The 21,827-nt window shown below is 38.9% G+C and overlaps 1 pseudogene; it reads left to right on the forward strand.

Moving 5' to 3' along the window:
* Positions 1 to 1,346: 1,346 nt before the first annotated feature.
* LOC122738774 lies at positions 1,347 to 8,580 on the forward strand (annotated as a pseudogene).
* Positions 8,581 to 21,827: the final 13,247 nt, after the last annotated feature.

Consider the following 21,827-nt stretch of genomic DNA (forward strand, 5'->3'; position numbering starts at 1 on the left):
AGGTTGTTTAACACAGTGATTTTTGCACAGCAGGTACTTAGTTAACATTTGTAAAAATTATTTCTTGGTACTACCAGTAAAGAAAGGATTTAAGGATTTGTAAATTAGTAAATGATTTTAATTAGGTTAGACAAAGACCAATCTAGAGAAGTTTAGGATGAGAAGCATATCAATCTTGATTTAAAAAGGAATTCAGAGGCCAACTAGTCCAACCCCCACATTTAAAAATTTTACTAACATTGATTTAAAATTGAAGAAAACTTAGGAACCATAATTTCCAACCCCTCATTTTTTCAAATGAAGAAACAGAGGACCAGGGTAGTCAATTGACTAAATTCAGCTAACATAGATACAGAGAAAGTTTCAGAAGCAAGATCTGACTTTCAGTCCCCTAATTGCCAAAATGGTACTCTTCCCATTCTACCAAGAGATTGAAATCAATGGTCTTTTGAATCCTAAGTCTACACCACTGAGTCTATATGTCTAAACTTAATAGAAGATTATTTCTTCAGGTAGCAGAAGTTTGTTAATAATTAAAGGGCAGCTTTGTGGCATGGTGGATAGAACACTGGGCGTGGAGTCAGGAATACTCACCTTTCTGAGTTCAAATCTGGCTTCAGACACCTACCAGCTATATGACCCTAGCTAAGTCTCTTGATTCTGTTTGCCTCAGTTTTATTATCTGTAAAATAAGCTGGAGACAGAAATGGTGAACCACTCCTGTCTCTAGAGCAAACAAACAGAAAAAGAGGCCTCACTACAGGCAAGCAACATATGCAAAGGTAGATACACAAGGTCAGATGGACAGCCCCCTTCATCTCTTTTCTGCTTGCCTGGCCTATTAGAGGATTTAAGATCATTCTTCTTCCCACAGAAGACAGGCACAACAATCCCCAAACCCTAGAGTTCTCTGAAGCTCCCAGGAGAGCTAAACTGATGACCAGTGTGGTGTTTATGGATGCAGACTGGCCCTTTAGGAGAATTAGTTTGATAGCTGAGTGGGGTATGGACTGGAGTGAGGAAAGAAGAGTCTGAGAGACCAATCAGAAGGCTATTGAATATTCCAGGGATGAACTGATAAGGACCTGCACTAGGGTGGCGGCAATATCATTGGAGAGAAGGAAGTGTATATGAGAGGTGGCACAAACGTAGAATCAATAAGACTTTGCAACATATTGACTAATAGAATGAGGAGTTGAGGATTATACCAAAGTTGGGAGCCTAGGTGACTGGGAGGATAGTGATACCTTTGAAAATAATAACAAGGTAAGAATAGAGGAGGGACTTTCTGGGAAAGATAATGAGTTCAGTTTTTGACAAAGTGGAGTTTAAATTGTCTAAAGGACATGCAGTTGGAGATGTCGTATGGGCAGTTGGAGATTCTAGACCGAGGATTAGGAGAGAGGTGAGAGCTCAATATCTTGCACCTGCAACTCACAGTTCATCAGTACTTCCTGACCTCCTGACCCTGAGGCCCCTTCTTCCCTCTGTTTGGAGAGGATAGAAGGTGGACTCTGAAGAGCTTTTCCCAGATCCTCTATTTAAGGAGTGTAGTCAGGCAGCATTTTCATCATTTCCCTCCCAGTTGAATCCCCCTGGACTTCATCCTGTCCCTACCCCCACTTCTTACTTTTTACCTTTTATAAAAAAAAAAAACAACATGCTATCTTCCCCATTAGATTGTGAGTTCCTTGAAAACAAGGACTGTCTTTTACCTTTCTTTGTATCCCCAGTGCTTAGCACATTTCTTGGCATATATAGTAGGTGCTTAATAAGTGACTAATTGGCTAGATAAGTAGATATGAGAATCACCAGCTTATAGTTGATAATAAAATCAATGGGAGCTTATTAGATCACCAGGTGAAACGGTATAAAAGAGGGACCAGGAGAGGGTGTTGGGAATACTCACAGTTAGTAGGCATGAACTGGTAGAAGATTCAGCAATGGAGAATGAGAAGAAGCAGTCGGATAGGTAGGAAGAACACCAGGAGAGAGTACTATCATGAAAATCTAGAGGTAAGAGACTATCCAGAAAAGGGTGAATGACAGTGTCAAAGACTGCAAAGATGGATAAAAAAAATGCTTCTATTACAGTGGTTAGTATTAGATTGGGGGCACCTGGGTCCTTTTTTGCAAATTCACTGAAATATTCACATTCACATTCACACACACATCAACTGGGATACAATTTAAATACTAGTGAATATAAGTTTGGAGCTGAGTAGAAAACTTCTGATTTTCTTGGGATTTTATAAAACCTTTTTCCTCTTTACCTCCGCAGGGATGAAGTATTTAGTGGTGTTTTCCATCTTGAACAAGTCCCTCACAGACCTATCACCCTAGGTAGAGTCCCCCATCATCTGTCAACTGGACAACTGAAAGAGCCTTCTAATTGGTCTCCCTGACTCAAACCTCTCTCCACTCCAATCCACCTTCTCTCAGTTGCTAGTGCTTTTCCTAAAAGATAAGTCTGACCATGCAATATCCTACCCCTATTCAATCTACTCTAGTGGTTTTCTGTTTTCTCCAAGATCAATAAGTCCTCTGTTTGGTCTCTAAAGCTTTTCACAAGCTCATCCTTGCCTACCTTTCCAGTTTCCTTACACTTTACTATCTCTGTGCTCCCAATGATCTAGCTATACTGGACTATTTGCTGTTCCTCAAAAATAACATTCCATCTTTCAGCTTTGAAACTTTGTGGTGACCATTCCCTGTGCCTGGAGTGCTCTGCCTCCTCACCTCCACCCCCTCTTAGCTTCCTTGGCTTTCTTTAGGATTCAGCTCAAATCCCACTTTCTGTTGGAGGCCTTTCCTCATGTTGATATCGCCATTAGAATGAGGGTTCCTTGAGGTCAAGGAAAATGTTTTTGCCTTTCTTTGAATCCCTAACACTTATCTTAGTGATTGAACATGTAACTTAAGGTTGCAAAGTTTCACATACATTACCTCATTTAATTCTCAGAACATCTGTATGAGATAGGAGAAGGGTAGAGATTTATCATTCCCTTTTGGAAATTGGGGGAACTGAGGTTCAAAGGATCTGTTTAAATTTCCCTTGATCACATTCAACTGAACAAACATTTGTCACAGTTAGGATGTAGCAGATCTAAGTCTGGAGTCTGACCTGGTCACTTTAAAGTCAATGCTTGTTCTTCTAAGCCAGCCTCCCTTTCCATATTTGTAAGCAGTTATGCCATAGGGTTGAAGTTATAGAGAAATGTGCTTCAAAACCACTTGCACTGTGTTTTCCTGGTCTGGGAAATTAAGGAAGCAGCATGGTATTATGGAAATATCATTAAATTTGGAGTTGGAGGGCATAGTAATGATGATGTTAGCTAATATAACTTTAAGGTGTGGGGCAGCTAGGTGGTGCAGTGGATAGAGCACTGAGCTTGGAGTCAGCAAGACCTGAGTTCAAATCCAGCTTCAGACACTTACTAGCAATGTGATGCTGGGCAAGTCACTTGACCCTGATTGCCTCCAAACCCCACCCCCCCCCAAACCAATCAAGCAAACAAAAAAACACCTTAAGGTTTGCAAAGCACTTTACAAATACTATCTCATTTCATCCTGACAAAAACCCTGTGAGATAAATGCTATCTTCATGTTAGGAATGTAGAAACTGAGGCAGTCACTGGGTAAGTGACTTGCCAGGCTCACACAGATACTAAATGCATGAGGCTGAATTTGAACTTGTGTTTCTCACTCTTGTGCCATCTAGTGGACTCAGGTACAAATTCTGACTCTGACAGTAGCTGTGTAATCTTGAGCAAAATACTTTACTTCTATGGACCTCAGTCTATTCATCTGTAAATAAGTGAATTGGAGTTCCTTATAGCTTTCAATCAAATCCACATTTAATTTTTTTAAAAAATGGAATGTAATCACCAAATAAAATAGGCACTTTCATATACAAAGTAGAAGGGAAAAAGAGAATTGTGCATGAAACTGTAGATATTTTTCCATTACACATAAAGATAGTTTTTTGACACTTATTTTAAATAAGATTTTGAGTTTCAAATTTTTTTCTCTCTCCCTCCCTCCTATTTCCCCTTCCCCAAGACAGCAAGCAATCTGATACAGGCTTTACATGTACAAGCCTGTAAACATATTTCCACATTAACTCATATTGTGAAAGAAGAAACAGAATGAAAGGGAAAAGCCACAAAAACCAAAAAAACAAATAGAAGTGAAAATAGTATGTTTCAATCTGCATTCAGATTCCATAGTTCTTTTTCTGCATGTGGAGAGAATTTTGCATCATGAGTCTTTTGGAATTGTCTTGGATCATTGGATTGCCTGGAAGAGTTAAGTCTATCATAGTTGATCATCTCACAATGTTGCTATTACTGTGTACAATGCTCTCCTGGTTCTGTTCACCTCATTCAGAATCAGTTCATGTAAGTCTTTCCAGGTTTTTCTGAAATCTGCCTGCTCATTTCTTACAGCACAATAGTATTCTATTACATTCATATACCACAACTTGTTTAGCTATTCTCCAATTGATGGGAATTCTCTCAATTTCCAATTCTTTGCCACCACAAAAACAGCTGCTATAAATATTTTTGTACATGTGGGTCCCTTTTCCTTTTTTATGATCTCTTTGGAATATTGACCCACCAGTGGAATGCTGTATCAAAGGGTATGCACAGTTTGATTGTCCTTTGGTCATAATTCCAAATTGTTTTCCAGAATGGTTGCATCAGTTCACAACTCCACTAACAATTCATTAGTATTCCAATTTTCCCACATCTTCTCCAACATTTACCATTTTCCTTTTCTGTCATATTAGCCAATCTGATAGGTATGAGGTTGTACCTCAGAGTTGTTTTGATTTACATTTTTCTAATCAATAGTGATTTAGAGCATTTTTTTCACATGACTATAGATAGTTTTAATTTTTTCATCTGAAAACTGCCTGTTCATAAACTTTGACCATTTATCAATTGGGGGTGACTGACATTCTTTATCACTGGTCCTTTGAAATCATGGTTGGTTATAGCATTGATTAAATATGAATATATAACATCAAGTATTCTTATGCCTTTGGCCTTTTATGGGTTTGGAAAGGCTCAGTTAGTCTCACTCCCTCCTGTGGCCTGAAGAAAGATACAAACAGGCTTTCATTTGAAAAGCGTAATCCCAGAAGAAATGTCTTAAATTTGCAATGACATTAAAAATAAAAGCAGTTTTTGCCTTGAGTTCTGCTTTTGCACATTGGGTATTTGGCCTGCCAATAGCTGGTAAGTTATTTAAAAACTTCCTGTATTTCAGAGGGTAATTAAAGCCCTATTAATTTTAACTTCTACCTTGCCCTAAGTCACATAACTAAGAAGTAGCAGAGTCAGAACCAAATCTTAAGTCTTTGGTATTCAAATTCTATGTTCTTGATGCTATGCCCGATTCCTTCCATTCACAGGCTTGTGATGGTGGAAAAGAGAATGTACATAAAGTGCTCCACACCTGAAAAATACTGTGAAATGACCCTCAACTCTCCATTATTTCAAAGATTTGGGATTTTGTTAATGTGTGCCACATACTTCCCTAGTACTATTTGCCACCCCTCCCTGACTTGTGATGGGACAGCATTTTCCATATGCAGCTTCCTTTGCCCTGACACAGCTTTCTTCCCACTCATCTTCCATCAGCCCCAGCTTCCCTAGGGTCAAGGTCCTGGCCTAGGACAAGTAAAAATCTCTAGCCATGTGGGCTTCCAGCCTTTTATACTTGGTGGATGCCAAAGATCACTTGAGTACCTCTATTTTGATAACTAACCAACCAGACAAATCTAGATGGAGATGAAGGGGATCAGGTACGGGTAAATGAAGAGCTGCTGTATCCTTGCTATGCATCTTTGTTGAATATTCTTGCTGTATCAGATCAAAGTAAATTTCTCCTTTATTAAATGTTCAGTGCCTCACAAGTGCCTCATTTCATCCCAACATTGAACCTGAACTTAGGGGCAACTTAATTCAACATCAAACCTGAACTAAGAGAGAGCTCAAAAACCATACTTCCAGGAAAAGTCTTTGAGAGTTGCTATACCCCACTCTCCCCATTTTACCACTCTATGGTCAACCTGGTGAAGAATGCCTTTGAACTTAACAAGTCTCATCCTCAGATGACAGACATATTCCATTGCTGTGTCTATGCCTGATCCCTTTCCAGCATGGTAGGACCAACTGGAACTTGTACTTCACCTTCTACATTATGAAATGGTAGTAGAGTCAGATTCAGTAGTGGTATATAAAGACACGATATATATCATAATAGTTCTATGATGACAATAATGAAAGGCTAGATGGTGGGATGGTTAGAGTGCTAGATGGACTTTAGATCAGAAAGACCTGGGTTCAGTTCCCTACACTGACATTTACTAGCTTTGTCGTCACCAGAAATTCACTTAATTTCTCTGAACATGAGGCATTTCTCTAAGATGGCGAATTTTAGATGGATTTTGATCAGCTATTGTTGGAGAGATTCCCACATGAATGAAATCATAGAGCCTTGACACAGTATCAACAATGTGTTTATGTGTGAATTACACACACACACACACACACACACACACACGCACACACACAATACATTTTAATCCTTACAACTATGTGAAGATAAAACGAATATTTTAGTATTCCTATTTTACAGATAAGGAAACTAAGTAACTTGCCTAAGACAAATTACTAAGGTCATCCACTGCATCCTGGGCCATCATTAGTCATCTTGACTTTTGTCTTGCCACTGTTTTTTTTTTTTTTTTTAGTGAGGCAATTGGGGTTAAGTGACTTGCCCAGGGTCACACAGCTAGTAAGTGTTAAGTGTCTGAGGCTGGATTTGAACTCAGGTACTCCTGACTCCAGGACCGGTGCTCTATCCACTGCGCCATCTAGCTGCCCTGCCACTGGATTTTGATGACTCTGAAAGAGAGAGTGAAGCTGACAACTTAGTGTAACTCTCTCACTTAAATTGAATTCATGCACAAGTCAAGACATTACCTCAGGATTTCTTGGTTCTTCGCAAAAGTGCACAAATAAGAAGTTACTGACTATTTATTAATAATGGTGATGGTGAAAACAAAAACAGGCTCTTTTTTTAGCACCTAAGATATTCATATTTATTTCATAAGTTGATAATGGCCAAATCCTTTTCCTTCTTGAAAACCTATTTTTAGTTCCCTTTCTGTCTCGACATTGAAATACTCTGACAGTGAACATATTCTTTTTTTGTTTTGTTTTGTTTTTTTGTTTGTTTTTGTTTGGGTGAGGCAATTGGGGTTAAGTGACTTGCCCAGGGTCACACAGCTAGTTAAGTGTCAAGTGTCTGAGGCTGGATTTGAACTCAGGTCCTCCTGAATCCAGGGCCAGTGCTCTATCCACTGCGCCACCTAGCTGCCCCCATATTCTTTACCTTTATTCATCTTCTATAGAAAAGTGTTCTCCTGAATGTTGGAATCTTTAGTGAAATTGAGAGCTAAATGGTGGCTGGAATCACCAGCACCCAGTTCAGTGTCCAGAGGCACAGCTCCCAGTGACAACAGGGTGACATCATTCAGGGACCTTGTTCATGCCCATGAAGATGATGAAGATGATGAAGATGGCCAAAGGTTTTACACTGGAGGCTCAGAGAGAAGTGAACAACAGATTGTTGGGCCCCCAAGAAAGAAAATGAGTTGGTGGAAGATCTCTTCAAAGGTGTCAAGGAATGGGGCAGCTAGGTGGCACAGTGCACTGGCCCTGGATTCAGGAGGACCTGAGTTCAAATCCGGCCTCAGACACTTAACACTTAGTAGCTGTGTGACCCTGGGCAAGTCACTTAAGCCCAATTGCTCCACCCAAAAAAGAAAAAAGGTGCCAAGGAACATGGAGCAGTGGCTGTAAATCGAATGTCTAAGAGCCCTGGTGAGAGTAAAAGCCAAAACCATTTGCAGGGGGCAGATACCGCCTTGGGGCAGCCCCAGAGGAGGAGTCTGCCTATGTAGCAGGAGAAAGACAACAATTTTCTGGCCAAGATGTGCATATAGTATTGAAGCTTTGGAAGAGTGGATTCAGCCTGGACAGTGGTGAGCTGAGAAGCTGCCAAGACCCATCTAATGCTCAGTTTCTGGAGTCTATCCACAGAGGTGAAGTACCTATAGAGCCATGAAGGTTATCATGTGGGGGACAGGTCAACTTGGACATGGAAGACCATCAAGATGAAGACTTTGTAAAGCCCAAGGGAACCTTCAAAGCATTCACTGGCAAGGGTCAGAAACTGGGCAGCACTACCCCTCAGCTATTGAACACAAGGTCTCCAGCCCAGCAGGCAGAAAATGAAGCCAAAGCCAGTTCCTCCATTGCAATTGCTGAGTCTGAACCCACAACCAACATCCAAATCCGGCTTGCTGATGGTGGGAGATTGGTACAGAAGTTTAAGCACCATCACAGGATCAGCGATATCCGGCTTTTCATTGTTGATGCCCTGCCAGCGATGGCAGCCATGAACTTTGTCCTTATGACCACCGTTAGGAACAAAGAGCTGGCTGGTGAGAACCAGACCTTGAAGGAGGCCATCTTGCTCAACGCTATCATTGTCCAGCAGTGAATATAACACCTTCCCTCTCCCCCAGTGCCCCTACACACACAATCTCTCTTTTTCCTCTTGTTTCTGTCTACAGCTGTCAGCTGCACACATGCATCACTACCCTATGTGCGTACCAGTGCAGTGTCATGTCTCCCCTTAGTTCTGGGTTCTTAGAACTTGGTTGGACATTTTGTTTTATCTTTAGTTGCATTTATTGGGTTTTTGTGATGATCAGTGAACTTTAAAAAAATTAATAAAAACAAAAAATTTAAAAGAAAAAAAAGGTCAAGGTTATAGTCCTCTTGGGATTCCACTTTTGCATGTTCCAATAACTAAAATAATAACAATAAAATAATAATTTATAAATAATGAAAAAACTATCCTGGGATATAGGAGTACTAGATCTACCACCAGGCAGCTGTCTAACTTTGGGTAAATCCATTCACTTCTCTGAACCTTATCTTTTTTTTTTTTCAGGGCAATGAGAGTTAAGTGACTTGCCCAGGGTCACACAGCTAGTAAGTGCCAAGTGTCTGAGGTCGGATTTGAACTCAGGTCCTCCTGAATCCAGGGCCTATGCTTTATCCACTGTGCCACCTACCTGCCCCCACTGAACCTTATCAATACAAGAGGCATGAACTTCCTATAGTTTTGACATTCTATGATTATTCTTTTCAATTTCTTCCAAACCTCAGTTTCCTCACAAGTTAAATGGAGAAAAAAATTTGTATTTCCTACCTTAAAGAATTGTTATGAAGATCAATGGTGCTATATGAAATGGATTCTTTGAGGATGGGGCACAAGATTTAAGTGCTAGCTAAGCATCCTGGGAAATGTCTCTTTTGTTCTCATTTTAATTGCCTGGTAAAAGCTGGACTGATTATCACAGTACTCAGAAATGGAGAGTATAGGTTTTCATAATTCTCTCTTTGGGGTTTGGTGGTTTAGATGTTGCTTGAAGGTAAACAGACTATTGACTTTTCTGTTTCTATTGATAATTCCATATCTCTCTGAAGAAACAGAACTATAGTATTTGGGGCTTTCTTTCTGCATATATATATATATATATATTTATATATATGTTACAAGGCAAGTTTCCTAGGAAAGCAAGGTATATAGATCTCTAAGGATAAGTTCCTCTCAAACCCTGCTTTCACCTTCACCCCTCTTCTCCCCCCACTGCACATGAAGAGAAAGATTGAGGGTAGGGAAGAGAAAAGAAGAAAAGGCAGGGGTAAGAAAGAAGGCCCCACCCAGAGTCAGTGCTCTGGGCAGAGCTGTTTATGACCTAAGAGGATTCTACTCCTAACCCTTGTCTTTTTTTTTCTTTTTTTTTTTTGGTGAGGCAATTGAGGTTAAGTGACTTGCCCAGGGTCATACAATTAGTAAGTGTCAAGTGTCTGAGGCTGGATTTGAACTCCGGTCCTCCTGAATCCAGGGCCAGTACTCTATCCACTGCAGCACCTAGCTGCCCCTCCCTAACCCTTTTCTAACTGGGAGAGGGAGTCAGTTTGGCTCCAGGTAGAAGACTATTATAATAGTCCTGGTGAGAGGTGATGAGGGCCTAAACTGCATGCTAGATCTGTAAGTGGAGAGAATGGGGCAGATACAAGAGCCATTGAATAGGTAAAAAAGGTAAGATTTGGCAAATGATTAGATATATGAGGTGAATGAGAATAAGAATGAGAATAAGGAGTCAAAGATCACAGTAAGGTTGTGATCTGGGTGACTGGAAAGATGGTCATGCCCTCCAGAGGAAAAGGGGTGAGTTTTGGAGAAAAATAAAGAATTCTGTTTTAGACATGAGAGTTTGAGATGCCTGTTCATTTTCATCCTGTTGGAAATGTCCAATAGGCCCTTAGTGATATGGTACTAAAGACTAGAGATAGATTAATTTAGTCATCATCTACACAAAGACAATAAGCCTATGGGAATCAACAAGGTCACCAAGTTAAAAAATAGAGAAAGTCAATTGACAATCATTTATTACATACTTATTGTGCTTCAGGCACTCTACTGAGTAGTCAGAACAGACTAAAAAAGTGAAAAGCTTGGTCCTTGCTCACAAGTCGCTTCCCCGTTTTAATGGGGAGACAATAGACAAATAATTGTACCAGATATATGGAATGCAAGATAAGAATGGAAGATAAGCCAGGAGGGAAGGCATTAGCAGGGGGAATGTGGAGAAGAGGATCCCTGCAGGAAGTAGGGTTTGAGCTGAATCTTAAGGAGAAGGGAAAAGGGTCCAAAGAAGAGCTCTGGAGAACATCCACAGTTAAGAGGCAGGGTACAATACAGCAAAGTTAACCAAGAAAGAGCATTTGGACAGGTAAGAAGAGAACTGAGAGAGATGAGTATAAGGAAAACCCAGAGAGGAGAGAGGAAGGGGGGTGGTAAACAGTGTCAAATGTTGGAGAGATATAAAGATAGATTAAAATTGAGAAAAGACTTCAGGATTTAGCAATGAAGACCATTGTTATTTTTGGAGAGAGTAGTTTCAATTGAGTTTTAAATCAGATCGTAAAGGGTTGAAAAGGAAGAGAAGAGAAAGTGAAGGCAAGGACAGTTTTTTCTAGGAGTTTGGCTGAGACACCTTGAGGAAATGGTAGAGTCTAGTGAAGTAGAGCCTAAAAACATAGGGAGTAAGCAGTAGAGACAGAATTTGAACCCTTTGACCCTAAATCTTGCAATCTTTTTCACTTTCCCTCCTTTATAGTTCTAACTTCCTATGTTTTTAGGACTCTTTTAGCTTTAACATTATATTTTTTCAGTCTCTTCTAGCCATTATATTCAAATTTCTATATTCTAACATTCTTTTTTCTGAGAGCCCATCCAACCGTGCAGTCTATGTACTTAGAAGAGATAAAAAATTATTTGGTTTGGCACAGTGTTCAGGTAAGTGTTTAACAACCATCTAGGTGGTACAGTAGATAGAGCACTGGCCCTAAAGTTAGGAGGACCTGAGTATCTCACCTTAGGCACATACTAGCTATGTGACCCTAGACAAGTAACTTAACCCCAATTGCCTTAAAGATATGGGGCCATCTCCAGGTGTTCTGATAATATATCTTACCACTGAACCCAGATGGCTCTGGAGGAGAGAGTGAGGTTAATGACCCTCCCTCACTTGAATCCAATTCACTGCATGTCATGGCATAATCTGATGTCATGGTCCTCTTCAAGAACAAAGGACAAACAACAACAACCATCTCTCTGAAAAAAAAATGTACCCATGACACATTTTAAAATTTAATCTAAATTATTAACATTTTCTCCACCACTTTTTTTTTTTTTTTTTTTAGTGAGGCAGTTGGGGTTAAGTGACTTGCCTAGGGTCACACAGCTAGTAAGTGTTAAGTGTCTGAGGCCGGATTTGAACTCGGGTACTCCTGACTCCAGGGCCGGTGCTCTATCCACTGCGCCACCTAGCCGCCCCGCTCCACCACTTTCTTAAGTCTAGAAAATCAAGAAAGCAATCAATCAAGTTCTGATTTATAGAGTTTGTCTATTTTTGAGATGTAAATAGTCATGCTGAAAGCCAGACAATCAGCTCTTTCAAGCTGGTTCGAACTGGCATCAGTACACTCCTCATTCGGGTGGTTAGAAAGTGCGAGGACACACTAGGGAAATTCCTTCATTCTATTTAGTCATTTGCTGAATCAAGGTCTTATCCTTGGCACTTTGGGGGATAAAAAGATGAATAATACAGGGTCCCTGCCTTCAAAAATGTATGTAGTCTACTAAGAGGGGTAAGAAAGGGGCAGAACTAACTGCCATAAAAGGTAGTGTTGTAAAATTATAAGAGGTAAAGGCAGAAATGTTAAGATGATTAAAAAAAGAATCACTTTTCTTTGGATGTAGTTTAATGGAATTATTCTTTGCAAAGTCATCTGAACTTCTTTGCCAACCTTCTCATTCCTGGCTTTTTAAAAGAATGAGCCTAAGGGAAGTAGAGAATTTAAATCCCTCCCTTATCAGGCTTATAGGCCTTGCTCTGGTGCCACCTAGTGTTGATGTGCCAATTTTATTTTATTTTATTTTAAAATTTTCTCTTGGTAGTATTTTATTTTCCAATTACATGTAAAAATTGTTTTCAACATTCATTTTTTGTACGATTTCGAGTTCCAAATTTTTCTCCTTCCCTCCCCCCTCCCTAAGACAGCAAGCAATCAAATAAAATTAGTATATTTTGATTTGCATTCAGACTCCATAGTTCTTTTCCTGGATATGGAGAGCATTTTCCATCATAAGACTTTTGGAACTGTCTTGGATCATTGCATTGCTTAAAAGAGCTAAGTCTTTCACAGTTGATCATCACACAGTGTTGCTGTTACTGTGTTGATGTGCCAATTTTAGTTGGAATCTGTTCTCTGCTTTGTCTTTTTGAGCTTCTAGGAACTTTAAAGGAGATCATTTTCTTTTTCTTACTTCAATGGGGGCAAAATACAGAGGACACAAAGGGTGTTAATTTAGCTGCATTTTTATGCCAGGATTAAAGAGAAGTGTACAAGGAGGTCCATTTCTGCTACTCACTTTCTAAGGCATTTGCCATGGGCAAGTCCCTTAACTTCTCTGACCTCCTCTGTAAAATAAGGCTGTTCGACTAAATGATCTCTAAGGTCCCTCCAGCTCTGATATTTCCCCCTCTAGGTTCTAACAGCTGGTAGTATATCTTCCAGCTCTGATTCTCTGTGTTCTAAGGTTTTTTTCTGGGTCTCATATTTTATAGTTCTTTAATTCTAAGGCCCCTTCTAGCTCTGACATTCTATTGTTCTAGGAGTCTTATAGTCTCTTCTTCAGTTTTATATCCCTCAATTCTCTCTCTTACTTGACTATTCAGATGAGTATCCCTAGTGAATGTAAGAATGGGAGTGTTATCACATCCTACTAGAAGAGGAAGAGAGGAAGAAAATGATAGTATTCTTTCATATTTGTACTCATAGCATATAATTTTCAAAGTGGTTTCCCATACATGAAATCATTTACTCTTAGGATAGTCAGTAAATACAATGCTACATACATATGTAGTAGCCTTCTAATAGAAGATTATAAAATTAAAAACCTTAAGAGGTAGGCCAGATAGGTTTTAATATTATTTTACAAATGAGGAATGAGTAAGGCAAAGCATGTTTAAGTGATTCTTCATTGTTACTCAACTAGAATTTTGGTCTGGTTCATAGCCAGGTGATCTTCCCACTATATTAATTCAATAAAACATAAATGTCTGAGCATCCATTATACACAAGGTACTAGGACAGCTATTTTATGGGGTATGCAGATGAATAAGACACATTCCTTGATTTCATGGAACTGACAATGTAGTAGAAATGATAAGTCAAGCTAACAAAAACTATAGCAAAATATACAACTAGGGTCAAATCTCAGCTTTGGAACTTAGTGCCTGTGTGATATTTTAAAAAATAATCAGGGCATCTAGGTGGCACAGTGGATAGAGCACCGGGCCTGGATTCAGGAGGACCTGAGTTTAAATCCTTCCTCAGACACTTATCACTTACTAGCTGTGTGACCCTGGGCAAGTCACTTAACCCCAATTGCCTCACCAAAAAAAAAAAAATCATTTAACTGCTTTGGGTATCAATGGTCTCATTTTTTTTTGGTTAGAAATTCCTCACATCTGGAAGCAGAAAGGAAGAAGTGAGGTTACACAGAGCTGAGCTGGACAGGACCAGCTTGCCTGGACAGGACAGTTGCCCAGGGGCAACTGGCCAAAGGGAAAGAGAAGGGGCACAGCCACGTTGACTGAAGTAGTAGGAAGAAGTATAGCTGAGCTCTGCCTCACAACGCCTCCAAATAGATATAATAAATTCACCAAAGTGAGTCCTGAGAGGGAAATCCAAGAGAAAATGCCAGTGAGTCATTTTTCCAGCTCAGGTAAGCATAGTTATACAGAGAGGTTTGTGGACAGTGGAGCTGGGTGTCTAGCAAGGAACTGTCCTATGGAACAGTACAGCACAGGAAAAGGCTATGTACCAGGGCAAGATGGGGTCCCAAGTCAAGTACAGAGGGACCTAAATTTGTTCAGGATGCAGGAATAAATTCCACTGACAGCTCCATTGTCCATTATCCAGTTCTTGGTCACAGATTCAGGACTGACTGAGGTGGGGACTTACACTTTGGAGTGGCTTTCTGGAGTGAGAAGTCACAGACACTAGCTTATATATCGAGCAAGGAACAAGTACAGAAGCAAATGGCAGTTGTGTAGCTCCCAGGAGTAGAGTAGTAATATCAGTTCTGGCTTCCAATCCAGTCCAAAGCCTGCAGAAAAATAACCAATGTAGGAAACCCAGAATAAAGGAGATTTTACAGTTCTGCCACACTGAACCAGGAGTGATTTCCAGCTAGCCAATGGTGGCTGAATCCAACAGAAGTGTACTAGAACTATACCATGGTCAAACCCACAAAGATATTGCTCAGACCTAAATCCTGGTCAAGAACTTGAAGAGCTCAAAATGGGGGGGCAGTAGTAGGACTTTATCCTGGAGCAGAACATATTGGGAGCACTGAAAATTTGTAAGTCCTTAGCCTGAGGTCTTCCCAGATATCTAGGAATAGCTCAGTAGAAAATACAAACTCAGTGCAGTAATTTCCTCCATAAGTTTGAAGATCCTTGACAAAAAATAAAATCTAAATTAAGGAAGCAGACTGGAAGAATGAGCAAACAAAAAAGAACACCACCATAAACAGCTATTATGGTGATAGAGATGCTCAAGATAACAACCCAGAAGAAAATGGGTCTAAAACATCTATAAGAAAAGCCTTAAAGGAAAATACAGTTCCAGTACAATTTCAAGTAGAATTCCTATTGGAGATGAAGAAAATTTTAGAAAGACTTAAAAGTGATTTTATGAATGAAATGAGAACACTATAGAAAAATAGAAATGAGAGCTATAGAAGAATTGGAAAGGGAATTAACAGCTCGGCACAAGAGATACAAAACTCTTCCTAAGGAACAAACTCCTTGGAAATTAGAATATACTAAGTAGAAGATAGTGATTCCATGAGACAACCAAAAATATTAAAACAAAGTAAGAAGGCTGAAAAAAAAATTAAAGTATCCCATAGCAAAAACAACTGGCCTGGAAAACAGATTAAGGAGGATATTTTAAGAATCACTGGACTGTCTGAATGCCATGGCCAGAAAAAGAACTTAGGCATCATATTTCAAGACATTTTTTTAGCTGCCTAGATCTCTTAGAATTAGAGGGTAAAGTGAAAAAAAATATTGGCTTCTTTCTGAAAGAAACCCCCAAATGAAAACTTCAAGGGACATTATAGAGTAATTCCAGTTTCCAGCTTGAAAGAAAAAAAAATACTTCAAGCACCCAGAAAGGAAAAATTCAAATACTGAAGAACTACTGTTAGTACAACATGTTTTTAAAAACAGTAAGACATGATTTAATATCCCTGCTATAAAAAAAAAGGAACAGCTAGATAGCACAGTGGATAACGTGCCAGCCTGGAGTCAAGAAGACCTGAGTTCAAATCCAATCTCTCTCTCTCTTTCTGTGTCTCTGTCTCTGTGTTTGTCTCTCTGTCTCTCTCTGTGTGTCTCTGTCTGTCACACACACACACACACACACACATACACACACACACACACACACACACAATCTCCTTGAAAAACTTTCTCCTCCACTATCCTGCCCTCCCTTGGAACTAGGATCTGATGATCAAAACATGAAGTTCTGATATGTCTGAACAAGTTTGGTCTCTCCCTGATCTCATTTTGAGCTTAGAAGAAGCCAGCACTAAGACATCAGTTATTGAGTTGTTCCCCCATTGTTAGTGGCCTATGACACAGTTCCATTTAACCACTTAACATCAGATTAGCTTTTGCAAAGGAATATTCCACTTCAAGATATAGCAAGAACAAACATACAGACATTTCTTCCAACACTGGGGGATATATAATCTTTCTGTGCCACCTTGGTCATTGGGGATAGGGGGCAAAGAAAGAGTGAGAGCAAGATTAGGTTCTTAATTTAGTTTACTTCAGATCCAATTCAATAAACACTTATTAAGTGCCTATTATTTGCTAAGCACTGGGGATACAACTAATAAAAAGAAAAGCCCTGCCCTCAAGGAGTTTATAATCTAATGGGGGGTATAATATCCCAAAGTAGTCAGAAAAACAGGTGGCAGGGGAATACAAGGAGTTATCTGGTATAGGAATTTCTGTTTCTAATAAAGGAAGGCATTGGGAGGAGTTAGGTACTCTACCCTCCAGCCTTCCAATCAGAGGGGAGAGGAGGCTGAGAGAAGTGGTGTGTCAATCAAGGTTTGAGTTAGAAGCATGATGATGAGATTAGAATGTGGCATGAGGTATAACCACTTGGTGAGTACTTCCACTGGGTAAATTTCTCAAAAGTCCCTCCCAAAGGTTGTTTCTTGCTCCTGTCATCATCGATGCTGCATTGGCTGCAAAAATTCCTACAGCTAAGGTTATTCCCCTCCACTTAATGACACTAAGTTCCGCACTAAAGTCTATACTATTTTCATTTAGAATAGAAATGAATGAACAAAAAAGTCAAAGACCAAGGCCTGTACCTCAAAGCCATATGGTTTCAGAAAAGGAAAAAGCCTTGTGGTGACTTACAAGACAGTGAGCAAAAGAGTAACTGAATCATATGAAGAAAACAAAGTAATTGGGGCAGATGGGATTTTTGGGGTGCTTCCAAAGCCAATAAGAGAGTGCCTTATTCACTGCTTGATTTAGCAGACCATAGCCAGTGATAGAATGTCTATCCATGCTCTGTTGTCTCTCCAAAGTATTTACTTACATGTCATCATAATTCTTACAGAAGCAGGTTCCCAAGCACACTCCACATGGAAAGAGTGCATCTGCTAAGTGAGATGGGATCTGTCCATGCAGTAGACCCCAATTATATGGGCTGGATGGAGTATGACTTGTAAATAGTTTTTCTGCTTGAGAGGCTGATCCCCCAGATCAACTTAATTAGTCACCTGGACATCTGCCTCAGTTTCTCCATGCAGAAGCTGAGAAGTGGAGGAAGTACTTTGTCCCTCCCAGTGATTGACTGGGCTCTATTTTGGCTGCATTAGAGTGGAAAGGATACTGTGCTAGGATTCAGAAAATGGGCTTCAAGTCCTATCTCTTCTATTTACCAGCTTTGGAACTTTAGCCAGGCATTTGCTTTCCTTTCTTCCTTAGTTGTACCTTCTGTAAGAGTCACGTCACAGAAATATCACAGGCTTTGGAGACTTGGATGCTGTCCTCCACCTTGCCTTGCTGGTACTCCTTGAATCCTTGTCCTATTTATCCTTTAGCAGAAAGAAAGCTAGAGTGGCCATAGTTATTAAATTTCTACTCTTGAATTGCTATTCTCACCTAATTCTCCATCATATAAACTCTTTCAGGAGAGTGGAACAGAAACAGCTGGAAGAACATCTGGACAGAGCTCTTATGGATTTCACTGTTAATACAAAGAGTTAGTAATGGCCATCCATTGTAGGCCTTTATTACACCTGTGAATAATGTAGATTGCTTGGCCAATTTATTTTTTTCCATTATATTTCTCCTTGGTCCATTAAGCTACAAATCATGCTGGAATAATGGGTAGATGACTAAAATTATTTTTGTCAGGATACCCTGGTGAATATCAGTCCTGGAAGATGTCTTCTACCCCCTAAGTACCAGAAAGCATATGTACATCAAGCCAAATAATATTCCCTCACCATGATTTTCAGACTAATGTGTGCTGTCTGTCAGTGTTGGTAACACTGGCCTGGCAAATTCTTCAGCCACCTGGCTGTGCTTTCTGACTGCAGCTGAGAGTAACATACTTGTGTATAATGGATGAGCATAATGCCAGAGTCAGCAAAGATCTGGTCTTCCTCCCTCTGACTAATGACTATTGGTCTCAGGCAGAGTTTCCTCAGTTAGGAAGAATTAGAAACCTAATCATGCTGAGGAGCAAATGAAGAAACTCTCATGTTTGCACATCTGGTCTGAGGGTTTCTTTAATATGTATTTTTGTTACAAAGCTGTGGAAAAATAGACTTGGAGTCCAAAGATCTTGGAGTCTCATGTCTACCATGTATTGCCTTTATTATACTGGGTAAGACATTTAACCTTTCTGATTTTGGGGGGTTTATCTGTTAAATGGGAAAGACAGTAAGACCATCATTGGACAAGATGATCTCTAAGGTGCTTTCTAGCTCTAACATTCTAGGTTTCATTTTCTAGTATTCTGTGACTTAAATGTCCTTTCCAGAATTCTGTGGTTTAGTGATTCTATGCAATTCTTTTTACATGGATGCATTTACATCCCTTTCATTTCTTTTTTTTTTTTTGAGCGGGGCAATGAGGGTTAAGTGACTTGCCCAGGGTCACACAGCTAGTAAGTGTCAAGTGTCTGACGTTAGATTTGAACTCAGGTTTTCCTGAATCCAGGGCCGGTGCTTTATCCAACATCCCTTTCATTTCTAAGAAAAGCACTCTGAGGGCAATCATTGCCTTTCTCTAGGATTTGTGTTATGCTTAATATCCTATATATTATAAAATATTATTGATGTTGCATATTATTTATTTAGCATCAACAAGAAAACTGAAATGTTAATATAGTGATGGAATTAGCCCCAGGAAAAATTTCTTCTTAATGTACTTATTAATATATTTTGTCTTAATGTACTTAATAAAAATAAACACACAAACAAGCTGCAGAGTATACTTAGAATCATAGGGAAATATATTTAGAGCTAGAAGGGACCTAAGAGGTTAGCAAGTCCAACTCTCCGGGGAGAGAAAACTGGCACTGTTAGAGGTTAAGTGATGCCCATGGTCACACAGCCAGTAAGGGCCAGAGGTAGGATTTGAACCTATGTTTTCCTTAATCCAATTCCAGCAATTTCTCTCCTGCACCAACCTGCAAATTATTAATAAAAATAAAATAAAACTTAAAATATAATAGTTTGTATCCTAAATTATATATACAACCATACACTTTTATATTTTACTATTTTGTATTTTCGTAACTTATTAAAAACTATGTGTTTTACCTTTAACAAAGTAGTGCCAACACCATCTACTATGATTAACAAGATTTATTATCATTTAATGGGGGCGGCTAGGTGGTGCAGTGGATAAAGCAACGGCCCTGGATTCAGGAGTACCTGAGTTCAAACCCGGCCTCAGACACTTGACACTTACTAGCTGTGTGACCCTGGGCAAGTCACTTAACCCCCATTGCCCTGCAAAAAAACCCAAAAAAATCATTTAATGCTTTCACCTTCATAGATGTAGTTAGTGTGTATCTGGTACATTTGTTTATGCTTTCTTCATTCTGCATCACTTCATACACTTCTTCCCATATTCCTCTTAATCCTTCATATTCATTGTTCCTTGTGGAACAATACTATCCCATTACATTCATATACAACAATTTATTCAGTCATTTCCCAATCACTTAACACCTTATATGTTTCAACTTTTTTTCCTATTACAAATTATACTGTTCTGAATATTTTTGCACAAATAGATGTTTTCTTCTTGTCTTTTAACTGTCTTGGGCATAACCTAACTGCTCGGTCAAAGGGCACCAACAATTTTGTATTTTGTATTTTATTATTGCATATTTCTTACTGAAATGGAGCCCCAGGTTTAAATGTCAGCTCTGCTACTTACTACCTTTATGACCTATACACAAAGTCACTTCCTCTCCCCAAATTTTGGTTTCCCATCTGTAAAAATGAATTGGCTATAAACCCTTACAGTTTTCAATCCTGTGAAATGATGTGATCTGGATGTGTGAGTTTTCCAGATACTTGAAGTTTGGCCAAAATTCTTATTATAGCCAGTTTCAGTAAAAATAGTTTTGAAATATAATTCACACTTCCTTGCCTAAGAAATAAAAGACATAAAACTTAATTTGATCTCCTTTTCATGATTCAGAGTCTTTAAAAAAACATGGTGATTATTCTGGATTGTCCTCAGGGGCAATTGGCCCCTTATAGAAGTGTCCAACAAAGTTTAGATGTTTAGTTGGGTTTGTTTGTTTGTTTGTAAAGAATATTCAAGCTCTAAAATTCTGATTGTTTCCTCTCATTTTTGGTTGTCTCCTTTCTCTGTTATTAATTTCTATAACTGATAGTCTGCTTTCCAGTCACCAATCCTACTCCACTCCTAATTATTTGTTATTTGTTGTTCTCTACAGAGAACTGAAGATAAGAGGAAAAGTCAGAGAACCAAATCAGTATGATAGTGTTTTGGCTGACAATTTTCACCTTTGTTCTGTGGATGATGCTGCCATCTCTTCTCTCCTCTAGATTTGAAAGTTTAAATTCCATGCAAATACACATATTATTATGTATGCATTATGTATTATTATATGTATTATTATTTGTGTAAATTAAAAGTATTATGAAAAAATCTATATGTGCTACATATATACATATCTATCTATATGTATATCTATGCACATCTATCATTCTACCTGTCTCTCTACATATGTATATATATCTCCAGCTTACACAGTCTTTCTTCTTAGTTCCATTTCTTTTTTTGTCTCTTAAATTTATTTATTTAGAATTTTCCCTACCTTACATGTAAAACCAAATTGTAACATCAATTTTTAAAACTTCATGTTCCAAATTTTCTTCCTTCCTCCCTATCCCCCCTTAAGAACTCATACAATTCAATATAAGTTATATATGTCCAGTAGTGAAAAACATAACGGACAAAAAACTTTAGAAAAAGGAACTAACAAAAACAACAAAATATACTTCCATCTGTATTCAGATACCATCAGTTCTTTCTCTGTAGATGGATTGCATTTTTCATAAGTCCTTGAGAATTGGCTTGGATCATTGCATTGCTGAAAATAACTAAGTCATTTACAACAGATCATTTTACAATATTGCTGTTATTTTGTATACAGTACATTTCACTTTGCATCAGCTCATGTAAGTCTTTCCATGTTTTTCTGATAGCATCCTGCTCATCTTTCTTTTTTTATAGTAAACTACATTTATATAGTACTTTAAAGGGAGATTTCCTTACAAAACACCCATGAGGTTGATTATTGCAACAACAATAATAGCTAACATTTACATAGTGCTTTATATCTGACAAAGAATTTTCTTCACAATAGTCCTTAAAAGTACCACCACTACTACCACCACCATCATCATCATCTTACATTGATCTTGCCTCTGCTTCAATTTTTCCCATTACTTCCCATGATATTTATTCCATTTTCTATCTTCTTTTACCCTATCCTTCTTCAAGT

This window comes from Dromiciops gliroides, chromosome 2, assembly GCF_019393635.1.
Source record: "Dromiciops gliroides isolate mDroGli1 chromosome 2, mDroGli1.pri, whole genome shotgun sequence".
Classification (NCBI taxonomy): domain Eukaryota; kingdom Metazoa; phylum Chordata; class Mammalia; order Microbiotheria; family Microbiotheriidae; genus Dromiciops; species Dromiciops gliroides.